Source organism: Oryx dammah, unplaced genomic scaffold, assembly GCF_014754425.2.
Source record: "Oryx dammah isolate SB20612 unplaced genomic scaffold, SCBI_Odam_1.1 HiC_scaffold_11, whole genome shotgun sequence".
In the NCBI taxonomy this organism is placed as follows: Eukaryota; Metazoa; Chordata; class Mammalia; order Artiodactyla; family Bovidae; genus Oryx; species Oryx dammah.
Window position 1 is genome coordinate 44,181,376 of NW_024070195.1, and position 17,342 is coordinate 44,198,717.

The 17,342-nt window shown below is 39.8% G+C and overlaps 1 protein-coding gene across 7 annotated transcripts in view; it reads left to right on the forward strand.

Moving 5' to 3' along the window:
- Positions 1-17,342, forward strand: part of LOC120869874 (muscular LMNA interacting protein) — a 305,414-nt gene that overhangs the window by 1,753 nt on the left and 286,319 nt on the right. The window lies entirely within an intron of this gene.

The window sequence follows — 17,342 nt, forward strand, 5'->3', positions numbered from 1 at the left end:
CAAAAACCTCTCTTTTGAGGGAGCAATTGCCACAACATTCATGGACTTTACTCTGGAGGAGAAGCCTAGGACTGGCCCCTGATTAATTTCCACGAGATTGGAGGAAAATCTGGGGTGGGTCGGAAGGCGCCAGAATATCCAATCTGTACTGAGCATAGGTAGTTCTCAGGGAGGGCAGGAACACAGTAAATAAAGTTCAGTACTTGGGAAAGTTATCTGTGCAGATAAATAGATAAATAAGTAAATAGTGCTAGTACTCAGCTGCTCAGTCATGTCTGATTCTTTGTGACCGTGTGGACTGTAGCCTGCCAGGGTCCTTTGTCTTTGGGTTTTTCCAGGCAAGAATACTGGAGTGGGTTGCCATTTCCTACTCCAAAAATAAGTAAATAATATAACAAGTAAAATTAAAGCAAGAAATCTTGACTACTCTCTAAACTGCTTTTCTTTTAGATTATTAAATGCATCAACAAAGAATTTCACTTACATTGATCTTCAACTGAAATTTATTAATGAAAAGGAAAATATATTATTAACAGAGGAAAAATAGTTACGTATCTCAGAGCATTCTGACTTAATGGTGGTTTCTTTCTCTTAAAAGGTGATAAGAACAAATAGATCTCACACATAAGTCTAATAATTTCTATCACATCAGTTAATATATCGAGAGAATTCTATCTTCCCAAGTAATAAATGTTCAATAAATATCACAAAAATCATCATAAGGAGAAGGGTACGACATCCAACTCATTTTACACGGATGCTTGGTAGAAACAAATGAACACAGTAGAATTGACTGCTGTGTTTTTTACTCAAAAAAAGTTTTTTTTGAGTAAAAGTAACTATCTGAGATTGAGAAAGAAATCCTTCATCTGACAGTTTGTTAAACAGGATGTGTATAATATAAGAAGCTGAAAACTGGTATTTTAAGTAAAATTTACCTTTAATTATTAAAATTTTTTTACTTATTTTAAATTTGAGAGTGAAAGACTTATCCTATGACATGTAGATTTCCTTAGGGTCTCACAAAAACATTCTCCTCAATTTCAGGGAAAGAGAATCATGACACTTACGAATACAATGAAAGAGAAATGATGTGGAAGAAAAAATGATGGGTAAAATATAAGCATACAAAACATACATTTAAAAATTCTGTGGTAATCCAGTGAAGGGTAGTACTTTAAGATTAAATCAATCATCAGTTTGTAGATTCAATAATAAAAATAAAATCTTTTTCTAAGAAGAAATCTGTTAGCAAACAAAACACAGAACTGGTGTTTTGGCTATAGTTCCCGATATTGTTGAGTTTTGTTTGGAGCATTTTCAAAGAGTCAACCTCGTGTCTGTTAGGCAGGAGCAAACCTCGTGTCTGTCCTGAGAAACAAAAAGATCCTTTCAGATCGGTATGTATTCCTGAATGCCCATTTGAACAAGACATGTACTAAGGGCTGCCACGGAACATGCTTGATAAAGCATTGGCCATTGAGGAGGTAATTATGTTTTGATTGTTTTTTAGTAGATTATAAAGGAATAATGGTAAGCTTAAGTAGCTTAGAAATATTCTAAGGGTACAAAACATAAACATTCCAAATTTTTTCATTCTGCATAGACTCGGGACAGCAAGACTATATATAATTACTCATCAGAATGTCTTAACAATGAGAATAATCGTGAAGTATTTTATGCAGTAACATATTTTATTTTATTATAATATCAACTGCTGGAGGAGATCACAGAGAGAACATGACCTCTGGTTGACCCAAGAGCAAGACCCAGGCAGTGGATGCCTTCTCCCTGGTCCCCTGTCCTTAGAATATGAATTCTGTCCACTGTTCCCACAGTGGGAGCTGTTTCAGGGATGCAGCCTTGAGAAGAAGGGGATGCTGAGACTGTCTGGGTGGGACGGTCTGACTGGACCCAGTTAGGACCTCTCTGTAAACGTCTAAGATTCTGACAGGCAATCCAGGAGATTCACTTGCTGATGCCCAAGAAAGCCTTGTATGTAAGATCCCTGTTTATTAAACCTTCCACCCACCTTCTGGAGTGTCTGCCCCTTCTCTGGTCTCTCCTAACCCTCCCTGTATGATAACCAATTTCAAATTTCACCCAGCAAGCTCCCAAGGCATCAAACCAACATCTGCATACCTATTTATTTTTTCTTATTGTATCTAACTAGGGTCCCTGGTAACAGGCACTCAGTAGGTGCTTACATATCTGAACAAAAAAGTGTATACTACTGCCGATGTTTTTGATGTGTTATTGAGAGATTATTTCCTGTACAGCTTGAGTGTTGTTTCTGATCTATGCATTATTTCTGACAAGGTAGCATCACATAATACAATAAGTGGTAAATTTAAGTTTGTAATTCTCTGGAGCAAAGGTGCTGGATCTCTATATCTTTATATCATAATTGATTGCCCTAGATCCTTAATAAACTAATTCTGGTGATGACCAAAATGAAGGGAAGTGGAGAACAAACACTTTTCTTTGACATTTGGTTATTTATCTTGAAAACTTTCTTCCATTTCTTTGCTATTTGTGAGTGGTCCAGTGACTTTTGCTACGTTTTGGACTTCACCGAGAAGTTGTTCTGAATGTCTACTGTGTCTGGTTACTCTGATGTGAGGATGTGAGTTAATCTGTGCCCAAACCTTAGCTCCTCCATGCTACTGGCTCATTTGGTTTTATGGGTGGCACCGTTACGGAGAATGGCAGGCATCTGCGCGTCTCTGAGAATGCCGCTGATCTCTCTGGCATGTCTGTGGTGCTTGCTGTGAATTCTACATGCCTCCCAAGATGACCCATTCGTCATCAGTATATTTTGAATTTAACCATTTCCCGTTTCTCTAGAGAGAGCCAAAGCTCTGTAAGAGCTGACACTCAACATACTCTATGGAAATAATTATTTTTCACAAAACAGATGGGTGGTACTGAACACAATTTTATGGTAAGTGGCTCAGTAAGCCTCCCTTGACTGGAAGGCAAACAGGAAACTCAGAACTAGGCTTCTCTGAATTCCTGAGCTCAGCGTCACTTCCGAATTTTTAGTGAGATCAAGTAAATTGTTCTCATATCTTACAGGGGTACGCCTCCTCTGAGAAGTCAGTAGAGGGGCATAGGATTGATCAGCCTGCACCAGGTATTAGGGAGTTCATTGATTAAGACACGCTCTCCAAAGAACTGAAGCAGCCCTCAAGCATTGTGAGTAGTAAGAAGATTCTGGTTTCACCCAGGTGAAGATGTATAGTTGTACAGAGAACCATGAGCCCTGACCATTGGCAAGTCAAGTAACTAAGTAACTACTCTTAGAGCTCTCTTTCATGAGAAATAGTCCCACCCTAACCTCTCTCTGACCTCCTCTCCATAGAGCCAGTAACAAATTTTCAAAGCTATCCGAAGAATCTGTAGCATGAAATAAAAAACGGAGGGAGATGAGACGCCGTGATGCCGTGATGGTGATGGGTCACTATCATGGGAATCAGTGGGAAACTGTCAAAGCAGTGAGAACTGAGTCTTCTTTTAAAACTAATTTTTATTGGAGTATAGTTGCTCTACAATCTTGTGTTCGTTTCTGCTGTGCAGCCAAGTGAATCAGTTGCATATATGCATGTATCGCCCTCTTCTTATAGTTCCTTGCTAGTTAGGTCACCACAGAGCGCCGAGTAGAGTTTTATGCAGTAGGTTCTCATGAGTTATCTATGTTATGTAGAGTGGTGTGTGTGTGTCAGTCTCCATCTCCCGGTTCATCCCGCCCATCCTTCACTCCTTGGCAACCTTAAGTTTGTTCTCTACATCTGTACTCTAGTTCTGCTTTGCAGATAAGTTCATTTGTACCATTTGTCTAGATCCCATGTATAAGTGATGATATATGAAACTTGTTTTTCTCTTTCTGACTTTCTTCACTCTGTACGACCATTGCTAGGTTGTTCCACGGCTCTGCAAATGGCACTGTTTCATTCCTTTTTTGGCTGAGTAATACTCCTTTGGGTATTCATATATACATACACCAAGTCTTTCCTGTCTGTCCCTCTATCAGTGGACACATGTGAACTGCTCCCCTGTCTCAGCTGTTGTAGACAGTGCTGCTGTGCCCACTGGGTGCAGGGGCATGCATCCTTTTGAACTATGGTTTTGTCTGGATATGTGCCTAGGAGTGGTGTTGCTGGATCATATGGTAGCTCTGTTTTTAGCTTTTTAAGGAACCTCCATACTGTTCTCCATAATGGCTGCACCAGTTTTGTAGTTGAGTCTTGATGGGCATCATGGCAGAATAAGATGAGGCTGGGAAAATGATGAGTTAGTGTAGGTGAGTTCGTGCAGGTGTTCTGGGGATCGTTCAAACATATCTATGAAAATCAGAACAGAGAACCTACGTATGTGTGTGTGTGTGTGTGATGAGGACTTCTTATTCCAAAGAAGAGGCTTTCTTCCTCTTCCTAAGTGCCTGTGTGGTGAAAAGCATGTTGTATCTGAGGCTAGGGAAGGTTGTATTTGTCTGGCTTTTGACAATTCACTTAACCTTTGGTGTCCTGGGGCTTAGTCAGTAAAGAATGTGCCTGAAATGCAGGAGATCTGGGTTCAGTCTCTGGGTTGGGAAGATCCCCTGGAGGAGGGCATGGAAATCCACTCCAGTATTCCTGCCTGCAGAATCCCATGGACAGAGGAGCCTGGTGGGCTACAGTCCATGGGGTCACAAAGAGCTGGACACGACTGAGTGACTAACACTTTCGTTTTCACTTTAGTGTCCTAGTAAGAGGCTAGGTTGTACAAGGCTGGGTTGGATTTGTCAAGATTGTTATTCTTTCTGAAACTTTGAGTCTGTAGCTAAATACCGTTTGGCTGTGTGCTGATTAAATTTTTTCCATGGCAAAGAATGTCTGTTTATACAAACACTGAAATAATTTGTGTTTTTATGTCATCACTGACCAAAAACGTAAAACAGAAGTCCTCGTGATTAGATTAAACCTTCCTTGCAGTATAGAAAGTTCACAGTTCAGTACTCACAAATTGAATTGCATATATTTTCAATGTTATCACTGAGAAATGACAAAGATTTGAGAACTGGATCATGGAGGAAAATTATGGAATCGATGAAGAAAGAAGCATGTAATTGTTTCAATATTAATATTGAGATATTATCAAAATAAGGCATTCTGTTTTCTTACAGCAGTACATAAAATAAAGTAGGCTCTGTGTTTTCATCAGGAGTAGCAATTTACAAAATATGGGCTCTGTGGTTTAAGTGTTATTTCTGAGATGGTTTGTTTAGGGCATATTCATTCCCTCTGTAGTTCTCGCTGCTCCTTGCAATGTGCCTGACACAGATACCTTGGTCCCTTTGCAACTCTAATTTTAGTCCCTTTTGCATCACTGAGGTTGAGGAAAAAGTGGATTGCACACGAATGGCAAAATCCTAGCCACCATTTCCATTTTTGTTTTTTCTCAAAGGAAAAAAAATGAGGGCTGTGTCTATTAGAACCCAGGGCAGGGAGGTGAAGAGTAAAGTGAAACTGATAAGGATCCAGATTTCTACTTTATGGTTCACAGGAAGTTCTCGAAGCCAAACCAGTCCTTTGAAAATCACTGCTAATTAAAGCAGTGTCTGCTGATAATGTAAGTCTGAGATGCGTTGTTTGAATGGATCTTTTGCTGGAGCTCTGTGTGATGACGAGTAACAGAAGAAAGATGGATGGTAGGCTCTCACCGAGCTGTGATTTCACAGCGACATTTTAACACCCTGTACTGAGGTGAGGTGGTTCCTAGGTTCTTGTTGTGGGAATTACAATGACTTAACTAGCCAGGCGTGCTGTCCGGGGTACGGCTCCCCCCAGGGAATGGCAAGCAGACTGTGGTATTAGTGATGCAAGCACATTAGAGAGTTGTGGGCTTTGTTTTGCTGCCTGATCATAAAAATAAGGAGATGGCTTTTTAAAATGGCAAGAGGGTGTCTGTGATTTAACAGCCGGCATTTCTCTTTTATTTATAACCTGAGATTTTCTGGAGCGTCCTTTCGTCAGTTTCCTTCTCAGTTAAGTGGGGGTTTCCTTGCACAGGTAGCTTCTGGGGAAGATGTCACCACAGTTTTTTCTCCAAGATTGGCCTTGTGTCTGTCAGGATGTAGCCATTCAGAGACCACGTCATGCTCATGAATACTGACTTGATGACGTTCATTTTCAGAGCAGAGGAGAGAGCTCACAGGATTGCTTTCCTGAACCTGTTACACTTTGCTGGGATATCACGTCATCATGGGGAAGCTGAATGAGAAAATGTCAGCTTGAATTAATAAGCTCATTAGAGAATGGGCAGCTCTTTTAGAAAACGTGAAGGTAATATGGAAAAAGATCAAATGTTTCCATTTCCGTTTTGCTTTTCCAGTGGACCTCAGCTTTCAACGTGGGAATTCCTGTCTGTCTGTTGTTCCGCTGACTTCTTCTCATACATTCATTCATCCATCCAGCCTGGGAGTTCTCTGCGTGTAGCTTGTGACTTTCTGCCCACCCATTCTCCTTTGCACAGCAAATGGAAGAAGAAGTGGGATGGGTCTTAGAGACCGCCAAAGAATTCTCTTCTTTGCAGCCCACCTACAGTCCTGCCCTGTGAAATTCACCTTCCTTGGCTCTGGTGCCTCCAGGGTTTGGAGAGACATCTCAGGGCCCCTTCCTGGCTGCAGCTCTGCTCCATAGAGCAATGCACCTCCATCTCCTATCTTCCAGGAACTTACGGCACACAGCTTCATGCTGATTCCCCTCCTATGACAGGTGTCTTATAGTTGTGGGTTTATTCTTTTAGATTCCTTTCCTCTCCTTTTAATGTAGTCCAGAGGAGGATGTGAGGGAAACTCCTGGGTTCCATCAGTCTTCTCGAACCAAAAGACGTGTCAAAAGTCAACCTTCCTCAACGTTCAGTGTTGGAAAATCTTTTCAGTAGGTGGTGAGTGTTGTCAAACACCCAGATTCTTCACTGAGAGAGAGGTTCTGATGTATAAATGTTGTATAAGCCATGGTATATGGTGTGCCAAGAAATATTCTGAGCATGTAATTAAAAATATTATGCTGTTTCTAAAAGTTGGAAAATTAAGAAAGTTATAGTTTTGACCCTGCTGCTTTGTGCCAGTGATCATGGTGGTTCAATGCAGGGCCTCTGGGGTGAGCGTTCAAATCCAGGCTCTTACGTGTTCATTCTACATCAGCTTCAGTTTCCTTATCTCTAAAACAGGATGTGACTCGCCTCCCGGGGCCATTATTTGGACTGGCAATGGGGAAATTTTGGAAAAGCACTTGCACACAACAAGCCTTCAGTAAACAGGAGCCATTAGACAAAAGGAAATCACAGTGGGGTACAAGTTACACAAACCCTGGGTTTGTGTTTGGGGTTTGTCCTCTGCGAGAGAATGTGATTTCTTTTTTTCTTTAAAAAAATTTTTGCCCATGCTACACAGCATGTGGGATCATAGTTTCCTGACCCAGAAGTCAAACCCTCCCGCCCTGCAATAGAAGCAAGGAATCTTAGCCACAGGACCACTAGGGAAGTCCTGAGGATGTGATTTCAAACCAGAGGCAATGCTTAGAAGGTGTGCCATCATCAAAATTCTAAGCTTTAATTTTGTCTCTCCTGGAAGGGTGACAGAGTTTCAAAAGTAAGAGAGTTTATTTTATTTTTCCTAATTATTTTAATTTTAATTAATTTTTATTGGACTACAGTTGCTGTACAGTGTTTGTTAGTTTCTACTGGACAGCGAAATGAATCAGCCCTACATATTCATGTATCCTTTCCCTTTGGACTTCCTTCCCATTCAGGTCACTGCAGAATATTAAGTAGAGTTCCCTGTGTATACAGTAGGTTCTAATTGTTATCTATTTTATGTATGTATAGTATCAGTAGTTTCTATAGATCAATCCCAATCTCTCAATTCCTCGTAGCCTCCTACTTCCCCCTTTGATATCCATACATTTGTTCTCTATATCTGTGTCTCTGTTTCTGCTTTGCAGATAAGATCATCTATACCATTTTTATAGATTCCATATATATATATGCATTAATGTATGAGATTTGTTTTTCTCTTTCTAACTTATTTCTCTCCATATGACACTCTCCAGGTACATCCTCATCTCTACAAATGAACCATTTCATTCCTTTTTATCGCTGAGTAACATCCCATTATGTATATGTACTACATCTTCTTTATCCACACCTCTGTTGATGGGCATTTAGGTTGTTTCCACATCCTGGCTATGGTAAACAGTGCTTCAGTGAACATTGGGGTGCATGGATCTTTTTGAATTATGGTTTTCTCTGGGTATACGGTCCAGTAATGGGATTGCTGGGTCAGATGGTAGTTCTACGCTTAGTTTTTTAAGGAACCTCTCTACTGTTTTCCATAGTGGCTATTTCAATTTACACTTCCACTAACAGTGCATAGGGGTTTTCTTTTCTCCACGCCTTCTCCAGCATTTATTGTTTGCAGATTTTTTGATGATGGCCATTCTGACCCTTGTGAGGTGATACCTCATTGTAGTTTCGATTTGCATTTCTCTAATAAAACATGGCACCCATTCTGAAAGACGTTATGGTCCATACTCAGTGGAGAATACTTATATTACATTAATGCAGATTCTATGTAGGGAGAGAACAAAAGGGCTAAATTGTTCAGTGCAAATAATTATGACATACTTAATATGTAGCTCATACAATTAATAAAAAATATACCAGTGACTGCTAGACTTATCAAGGCTGGATGTTTGTAGGAGAGGAGGAGTTGAGGTGAATTGTTAGGAAGGCATCCTAGTGCATGTGTGTGTAGAATGTTTAAAAGAAGAACATCAGTTCAGTTCAGTCGCTCAGTCGTGTTCAACTCTTTGCGACCCATGGATGGCAGCACACCAGGCCTCCCTGTTCATCACCCACTCCCGGAGTTTCCCAAACTCATGTCAATTGAGTCAGTGGTGCCATCCAACCATCTCATTCTCTGTCATCCCCTTCTCCTCCTGCCTTTAATCTTTCCCAGCATCAGGGTGGGACTCTTTTCAAATGAGTCAGCTCTTCCCATCCGGTGGCCAAAGTATTGGCGTTTCAGCTTCAACATCATAAATATGGTTAAAAGTGCTGTTGGACTGAAAAAAGTTTTAAATCAGAAACTGTTTACTCTCTTCAGGAGATCATAATTTGTGTCTCTTACTTCATCTGCCATTTTTCTTCTCTGGACATAATGTATTTTCCTGGGAAAGCAAACCACCAATGGTTCATTTATTTACTTTAGAATTTTTCTATAAAACATATCGTTTCTACACTACAAGTAGGGCGTATATTGGGACAACTTTTCTGGAGCATAATATATATTGAAGCCTTAGATACTTGTATGTCTATTGGCCAGGTAATTTTACTCTAAGAATTTTTTTGAAGCAAAGAAATGTACAAATATTAGTTTCAATGATGTTTATTGCCATATTGTTTGTAAAAGCAAGAATAATGGACACAGTAGAGAAGTTAGTTATGAATCCATGATAATATTATATGAGGAAATTTAAGGGCTGTGGGATAGTGGACAATATACTCCATTTTTTTTCCCTACAAAAATACAGATATTGTGCAATGTAGAATGAATGAGTTTTTTATGGACCTTCTACTTGGGAAGAACATTAGCAAGCAAATCAGTGATTGTATTTGGGCAGCGCTTCTCTTTACAAATAAAGACTGCAGTACTGTGAGTTGAACTACATTTTTTAGTTTTACTAAATTTCAAAGAGCTCAGAGTTATTTTTGTTCATAATAACCTCATGTTTTTACGATCCTGCTGAACTGAGATTGTATCAGAGAAGAATGCAAGGTCAGCTGATATTTGGTGCACTATTCCTCACCTGAGAGCAGATTTATAGACTCTTGAGAGCTTTCATCTTTTAGCCAAACAGCCTTGGGCCACCACCAGACTGCAAACTCCTCAAGGACAAGAATTGGATTTTCCTGGCATTGAGGTCCGTGTCTGGTATGTACCTGATATATCTTGATTAACTGCACAGGTGTGACTTTCACGTACATGTGGGTGTGCAGTGCACTTTATCTGACTTCCTAAGTAGTAAGGATCACAGACTAAGCCTGTACTGAATTCATCCTAAGATTCGGCCACGTCTGGAGAGCTGGTAGCTTGGCACTTTCAAAAACTTGTTTTTTAAGAGACATTGAAAATCCTCCCAGGGAGAGACTTACTTCTGACTCCTGGGGTAAAAGATAGATGAGATTCTTACGGTTTTGTCCATAGAAAATGGGGGACCCTAAGTATGGCAGGTCACTTTCCCTTCTGGGTGATCTTTCATTCGACCTCAGCCGTTTTGCTCGTGAGAAAAAAATGAGCAGAGTTGTCTTCCGGGGAGTCTTTGAGCAGCGTGGAAAGCACTAAATGCCAGTGTTCCCGGTGCTGGCAGCTTTGGCAAAGGCATCTGCATCCTCACTGCAGAGCCCTGGATGCCTTGGTGTGGCCGTTGGTGGGCAGTGACGACGGGGGTGGCAGAACTGCAGATCTCAGCATTGGCAGCAGCATGGCCAGGGTGTGGCCTGCGTGTGGCACAGAGTGGCAGACTCCTGTGAGCCCAGGCGCTGGTTCCTGGAGCAATGAAAGAAGGGCAGAGGCATGGAACTTTCTCAGAGTGGGGAGAAGGACAGTCACGGTGATGCTATCTTTTAATACAATTTTAAAATAATTAACTGAACTTCAGTTTTGCTCCAAGAACATGTTGTTTCCCTTGTGAAAAGTTAGGCACTATGAAAAATGGCAATTAATTAGGCATTTTCAGATCCCTGGAAACTCTACCACTGGCAGTTATGATTAATGAGATGCTCAGGACATCAATAGAATCTGCATTATCCTTTGAGGATTATTATTTTTTTTGAGGGGTTTATATTTTGCTAAGATTCATTTTCTTTTCCTACCAAATCCAGTGCTGTGAGGTAGATTATCCCAACACACTCTGCAGTAACAATCATACACTCTGGATGAGGTAGAACAGAGCACATACTTCTGTCTGGAATTTTTGTGCATTTGGCTTTGGGATTTTGAAAATAGTACTTGAGATATAAAAAGGATCATTTTTAGTTTCCCAAGTATTTAAAGTACTATAAGTAATTTTAGGTTGATACTTACCCCTCCTCCTCCCCACTTTCCCTTTCCTTCTCATCATTTTCCTCCTCATTCTCCTTGCCCCCCTCCTTTTCCATCTTCTTCTTTGTCTTTTGATGTCCAGATGTTTCAGCATCATTTATTGGAATGGGATATGCACTCTAATTATCCATGACAAAATCATTCCATATATTATAGATTCTTTCAAACACCAGAGGAGTGCTTCATCATCTCAACAACAGCCACCTGAGTTAATACTTGCATATCAATAGTTTTGCTATGACCTTGGCATCTCTCTATACATACTGGAGATATCAGTTCAGTTTAGTTCAGCTCAGTCACTCAGTTGTGTCCGACTCTTTATGACCCCATGAATCGCAGCACGCCAGGCCTCCCTGTCCATCACCAACTCCCGGAGTTCACTCAGACTCACGTCCATCGAGTCCGTGATGCCATCCAGCCATCTCATCCTCTGTCGTCCCCTTCTCCTCCTGCCCCCAATCCCTCCCAGCATCAGAGTCTTTTCCAATGAGTCAACTCTTCACATGAGGTGGTCAAAGTACTGGAGTTTCAGCTTTAGCATCATTCCTTCCAAAGAAATCTCACGGCTGATCTCCTTCAGAATGGACTGGTTGGATCTCCTTGCAGCCCAAGGGACTCTCAAGAGTCTTCTCCAACACCACACTTCAAAAGCATCAATTCTTCGGCGCTCAGCTTTCTTCACAGTCCAACTCTCACATCCATACATGACCACTGGAAAAACCGTAGCTTTGACTAGATGGACCTTTGTTGGCAAAGTAATGTCTCTGCTTTTCAACATGCTACCTAGATTGGTCATAACTTTTCTTCCAAGGAGTAAGCGTCTTTTAATTTCATGGCTGCAGTCACCATCTGCAGTGATTTTGGAGCCCAGAAAAATAAAGTCTGCCACCTCTTTCACTTTTCTCAAAAGGTTTTTTAGTTCCTCTTCACTTTCTGCCATAAGGGTGGTGTCATCTGCATATCTGAGTTTATTGATATTTCTCCCGGCAATCTTGATTCCAGCTTATGCTTCTTCCAGTCCAGCGTTTCTCATGATGTACTCTGCATATAAGTTAAATAAGCAGGGTGACAATATACAGCCTTGATGTACTCCTTTTCCTATTTGGAACCAGTCTGTTGTTCCATGTCCAGTTTTAACTGTTGCTTCCTGACCTGAGTATAGGCTTCTCAAGAGGCAGGTCAGGTGGTGTGGTATTCCCATCTCTTTCAGAGTTTGCCACAGTTTACTGTGATCCACACAGTCAAAGGCTTTGGCATAGTCAGTAAAGCAGAAATAGATGTTTTTCTGGAACTCTCTTGCTTTTTCCATGATCCATCAGATGTTGTCAGTTTGATCTCTGGTTCCTCTGCCTTTTCTAAAACCAGCTTGAATGTCAGGAAGTTCATGGTTCCTGTATTGCTGAAGCCTGGCTTGGAGAATTTTGAGCATTACTTTACTAGCGTGTGAGATGAGTGCAATTGTGCGGTAGTTTGAGCATTCTTTGGCATTGCCTTTCTTTGGGATTGGAATGAAAACTGACCTTTTCCAGTCCTGTGGCCACTGCTGAGTTTTCCAAATTTGCTGGCATACTGAGTGCAGCACTTTCATAACATGATCTTTTAGGATTTGAAATAGCTCAACTGGAATTCCATCACCTCCACTAGCTTTGTTCGTAGTGATGCTTTCTAAGGCCCGCTTGACTTCACATTCCAGGATGTCTGGCTCTAGGAGAGTGATCATACTCACCTAGAGTGGTCATGAAGCTCTTTTTTATACAGTTCTTCTCTGTCTTCTTGTCACCTCTTCTTAATATCTTCTGCTTCTGTTAGGTCCATAGCATTTCTGTCCTTTATCAAGCCCATCTTTGTATGAAATATTCCCTTGGTATCTCTAATTTTCTTTTTTTTTTAATTTTTATTTTTACTTTATTTTACTTTACAATACTGTGTTGGTTTTGCCATACAATGACATGAATCCACTACCGGTGTACATGAGTTCCCAAACATGAACCCCCCTCCCACCTCCCTCCCCATATCATCTCTCTGGATCATCCCCGTGCACCAGCCCCAAGCATCCTATATCCTGCATCAAATGTAGACTGGCAATTCGTTTCTTACATGAGAGTATACACATTTCAATGCCATTCTCCCAAATCATCCCACCCACTCTCTCTCCCTCAGAGTCCAAAAGTCTGCTCTACACATCTATGTCTCTTTTGCTGTCTCACATACAGGGTCATCATTACCATCTTTCTAAATTCCATATATATGCGTTAGTATACTGTATTGGTGTTTTTCTTTCTGGCCTACTTCACTCTGTATAATCGGCTCCAGTTTCATCCATCTCATTAGAACTGATTCAAATGTATTCTTTTTAATGGCTGAGTAATACTCCATTGTGTATATGTAGCACAGCTTTCTTATCCATTCATCTGCTGATGGACATCTAGATTGTTTCCATGTTCTGGCTATTATAAACAGTGCTGCAATAAACATTGGGGTTCACGTGTTTCTTTCAATTCTGGTGTCCTCTGTGGGATTGCTGGGTCATAAGGCAGTTCTATTTGCAATTTTTTAAGGAATCTCCACACTGTTCTCCATAGTGGCTGTACTAGTTTGCATTCCCACCAACAGTGCAAGAGGGTTCCCTTTTCTCCACACCTTCTTATCACAACCATTCTGACTGGTGTGAAATGATACCTCATTGTGGTCTTGATTTGCATTTCTCTAATCATGAGTGATGTTGAGCATCGTTTCATGTGTTAGCCATCCATATGTCTTCTTTGGAGAAATGTCTATTTAGTTCTTTGGCCCATTTTTGGATTGGGTTGTTTATTTTTCTGGAATTGAGCTGCAGGAGTTGCTTGTATATTTTTGAGATTAGTTGTTTGTCAGTTGCTTCATTTGCTATTATTTTCTCCCATTCAGAAGGCTGTCTTTTCACCTTGCTTATAGCTTCCTTTGTTGTGCAGAAGCTTTTAAGTTTAATTAGGTCCCATTTGTTTATTTTTGCTTTTATTTCCAGAATTCTGGGAGGTGGGTCATAGAGGATCCTGCTGTGATTTATGTGGGAGAGTGTTTGGCCTATGTTCTCCTCTAGGAGTTTTATAGTTTCTGGTCTTACATTTAGATCTTTAATCCATTTTGAGTTTATTTTTGTGTGTGGTGTTAGAAAGTGATCTAGTTTCAGTCTTTTACAAGTGGTTGACCAGTTTTCCCAGCACCACTTGTTAAGAGATTGTCTTTACTCCATTGTATATTCTTGCCTCCTTTGTCAAAGATAAGGTGTCCATATGTATGTGGATTTATCTCTGGGCTTTCTATTTTGTTCCATTGATCTCTATTTCTGTCTTTGTGCCAGTACCATACTGTCTTGATGACTGTGGCTTTGTAGTAGAGCCTGAAGTCAGGCAAGTTGATTCCTCCAGTTCCATTCTTCTTTCTCAAGATTGCTTTGGCTATTTGAGGTTTTTTGTATTTGCATACAAATCTTGAAATTATTTGTTCTAGTTCTGTGAAAAATACTGCTGGTAGCTTGATAGGGATTGCATTGAATCTTTAGATTGCTTTGGGTAGTATACTCATTTTCACTCTATTGATTCTTCCAATCCACAAACATGGTATATTTCTCCATCTATTAGTGTCCTCTTTGATTTCTTTCATCAGTGTTTTATAGTTTTCTATATATAGATCTTTAGTTTCTTTAGGTAGGTATATTCCTAAATATTTTATTCTTTTCATTGCAATGGTGAATGGAATTCTTTCCTTAATTTCTTTTTCTACTTTCTCATTATTAGTGTATAGGAATGCAAGGGATTTCTGAGTGTTGATTTTATATCCTGCAACTTTACTATATTCATTGATTACCTATAGTAATTTTCTGGTGGAGTCTTTAGGGTTTTCTATGTAGAGGATCATGTCATCTGCAAACAGTGAGAGTTTGACTTCTTCTTTTCCAATTTGGATTCCTTTTATTTCTTTTTCTGCTCTGATTGCTGTGGCTAAAACTTCCAGAACTATGTTGAATAGTTGCAGTGAAAGTGGACACCCTTGTTTTGTTCCTGACTTTAGGGGAAATGCTTTCAATTTTTCACCATTGAGGATAATGTTTGCTGTGGGTTTGTCATATATAGCTTTTATTATGTTGAGGTATGTTCCTTCTATTCCTGCTTTCTGGAGAGTTTTTATCACAAATGGATGTTGAATTTTGTCAAAGGCCTTCTCTGCATCTATTGAGATAATCATATGGCTTTTATTTTTCAATTTGTTGATGTGGTGAATTACATTGATTGATTTGCGGATATTGAAGAATCCTTGCATCCCTGGGATAAAGCCCACTTGGTCATGGTGTATGATCTTTTTAATGTGTTGTTGGATTCTGATTGCTATTTGGTATCTCTAATTTTCTTGAAGAGATCTCTAGTCTTTCCCATTCTGTTCTTTTCCTCTATTTCTTTGCATTGATCACTGAGGAAAGTTTTCTTATCTCTACTTGCTATTCTTTGGAACTCTGCATTCAGATGCTTATATCTTTCCTTTTCTCCTTTTCTTTTTGCTTCTCTTTGTTTTACAGCTATTTGTAAGGCCTCTCCAGGCAGCCATTTTGCTTTTTTGCATTTCTTTTCCATGGGGATGGTCTTGATCCCTGTCTCCTGTACAATGTCACGAACCTCATTCCATAGTTCATCAGGCACTCTGTCTATCAGATCTAGTCCCTTAAATCTATTTCTATATCAGATCTAGTCCCTTAAATCTATTTCTAGTCCCTTAAATCTATACTGGAAATATATAGATCCATAAATAGCTCTAACTCCCAAAGTGGATATTTTTTCTGTTTTAGTTTTATGTGTGGGGAAACCAAGGTGAAAGAGGTTAGTTTCACAGTTAGTAAATGGTAAAGCTCATTGCAATCCCAGGCTGCCTCCAAGTCCATGCACTGAACCATCAAAACATGTTGTCTCTAAACTCAATTTTCTTTATGGTTAAGTTTGCTGAAGAACATATTATGGGATAAATTTTATGTTTCCAATTACATGCTTTCTAACTAGTGTTTGAGTCCAAATAACTAATACTCCTACAGAAACACCAATAATGGTGGAACGAAACATCAGTTTGCTTAATGATTCAGGTGGACAAGATTAATGTTTTAGGAAGAGTATGGGAAATATTTTCTGAGTGAGGTGTTTGCAGTATTTTGCAAATCTGAACTTTATAAGAACTTACTTTGAGATAGACTGCTACCTGAAATTTTATAACTTTAAAGAATAAAAAGATAGTTTCATGGGAAGCAACTTGTTTTTATGACCATCCATTTTAATTTCCCGTCTGGTACAATTGACATTTATTTGTAAGAGTCAGGGTTCTTTATGTGATGGACAGATTTTTAAAATTCTTATTTCGGATTCATGTCAATCTATGCCAAAACCAATACAGAATTGTAAAGTAAAAATTAAAAATAAATAAATAAATAAAATTTAAAAATATATATATTAAAAAAAAAATTCTTATTTGACCAGGTGACGATGTGCTTTATGATTCAAATGGGGACCTTTTTGAGAGTAAAAGCGGTGCGATTAGTAATTACTTTATGACAACAGGCACTAACCAGGACTGTCCCAGACAAACCAGGGCACACGGGCAGCTGGTATTTAACTTACTCCTGCATAGAGATCTGGGAATCAATGATTCCAGGGGTCAGGGATGACTCTTGAAAAGTTGAAAATTTTCTCTAACAGACAAATGTCATTTTCTTCTGTTCTTAGCAAAAGGACAACCTGAATTTAGTTACTGAATTTTTTTTTTTAAGAGCATGAACTTAGTTTTCCTTTTCGTGTATCAGGTTATCGTGTGTGTGTGTGTGTGTGTGTGTGTGTGTGTGTGTGTGTGTGTGAGGGAGACAGATGGAGAGAGAGGGATGGAGGAGGAGAGAGAGAGGCTCTTTCATGGCACTGCTTCAGGGCTGCAGAGCTACTGGTGCAGCCGATGCCCTTGACCATGAAAAGAAAGGGAGAACTCAGTCCAGGTTTCCTAAATGTTGGTTAATTTTACTTGTGAAATGAATCCAATAATAGAAAGAGAAGGGCCATAGACAAATAGCTGTAGTTCCATCAGTTTCCCAGTGGATAGAATATTATATCACTTTATTCAAAGGTGTGGAGGCATTTTGTTCAAATGGTAAATGGTACCATCCCCGCCCCCGCACCCCCAGCATTATACA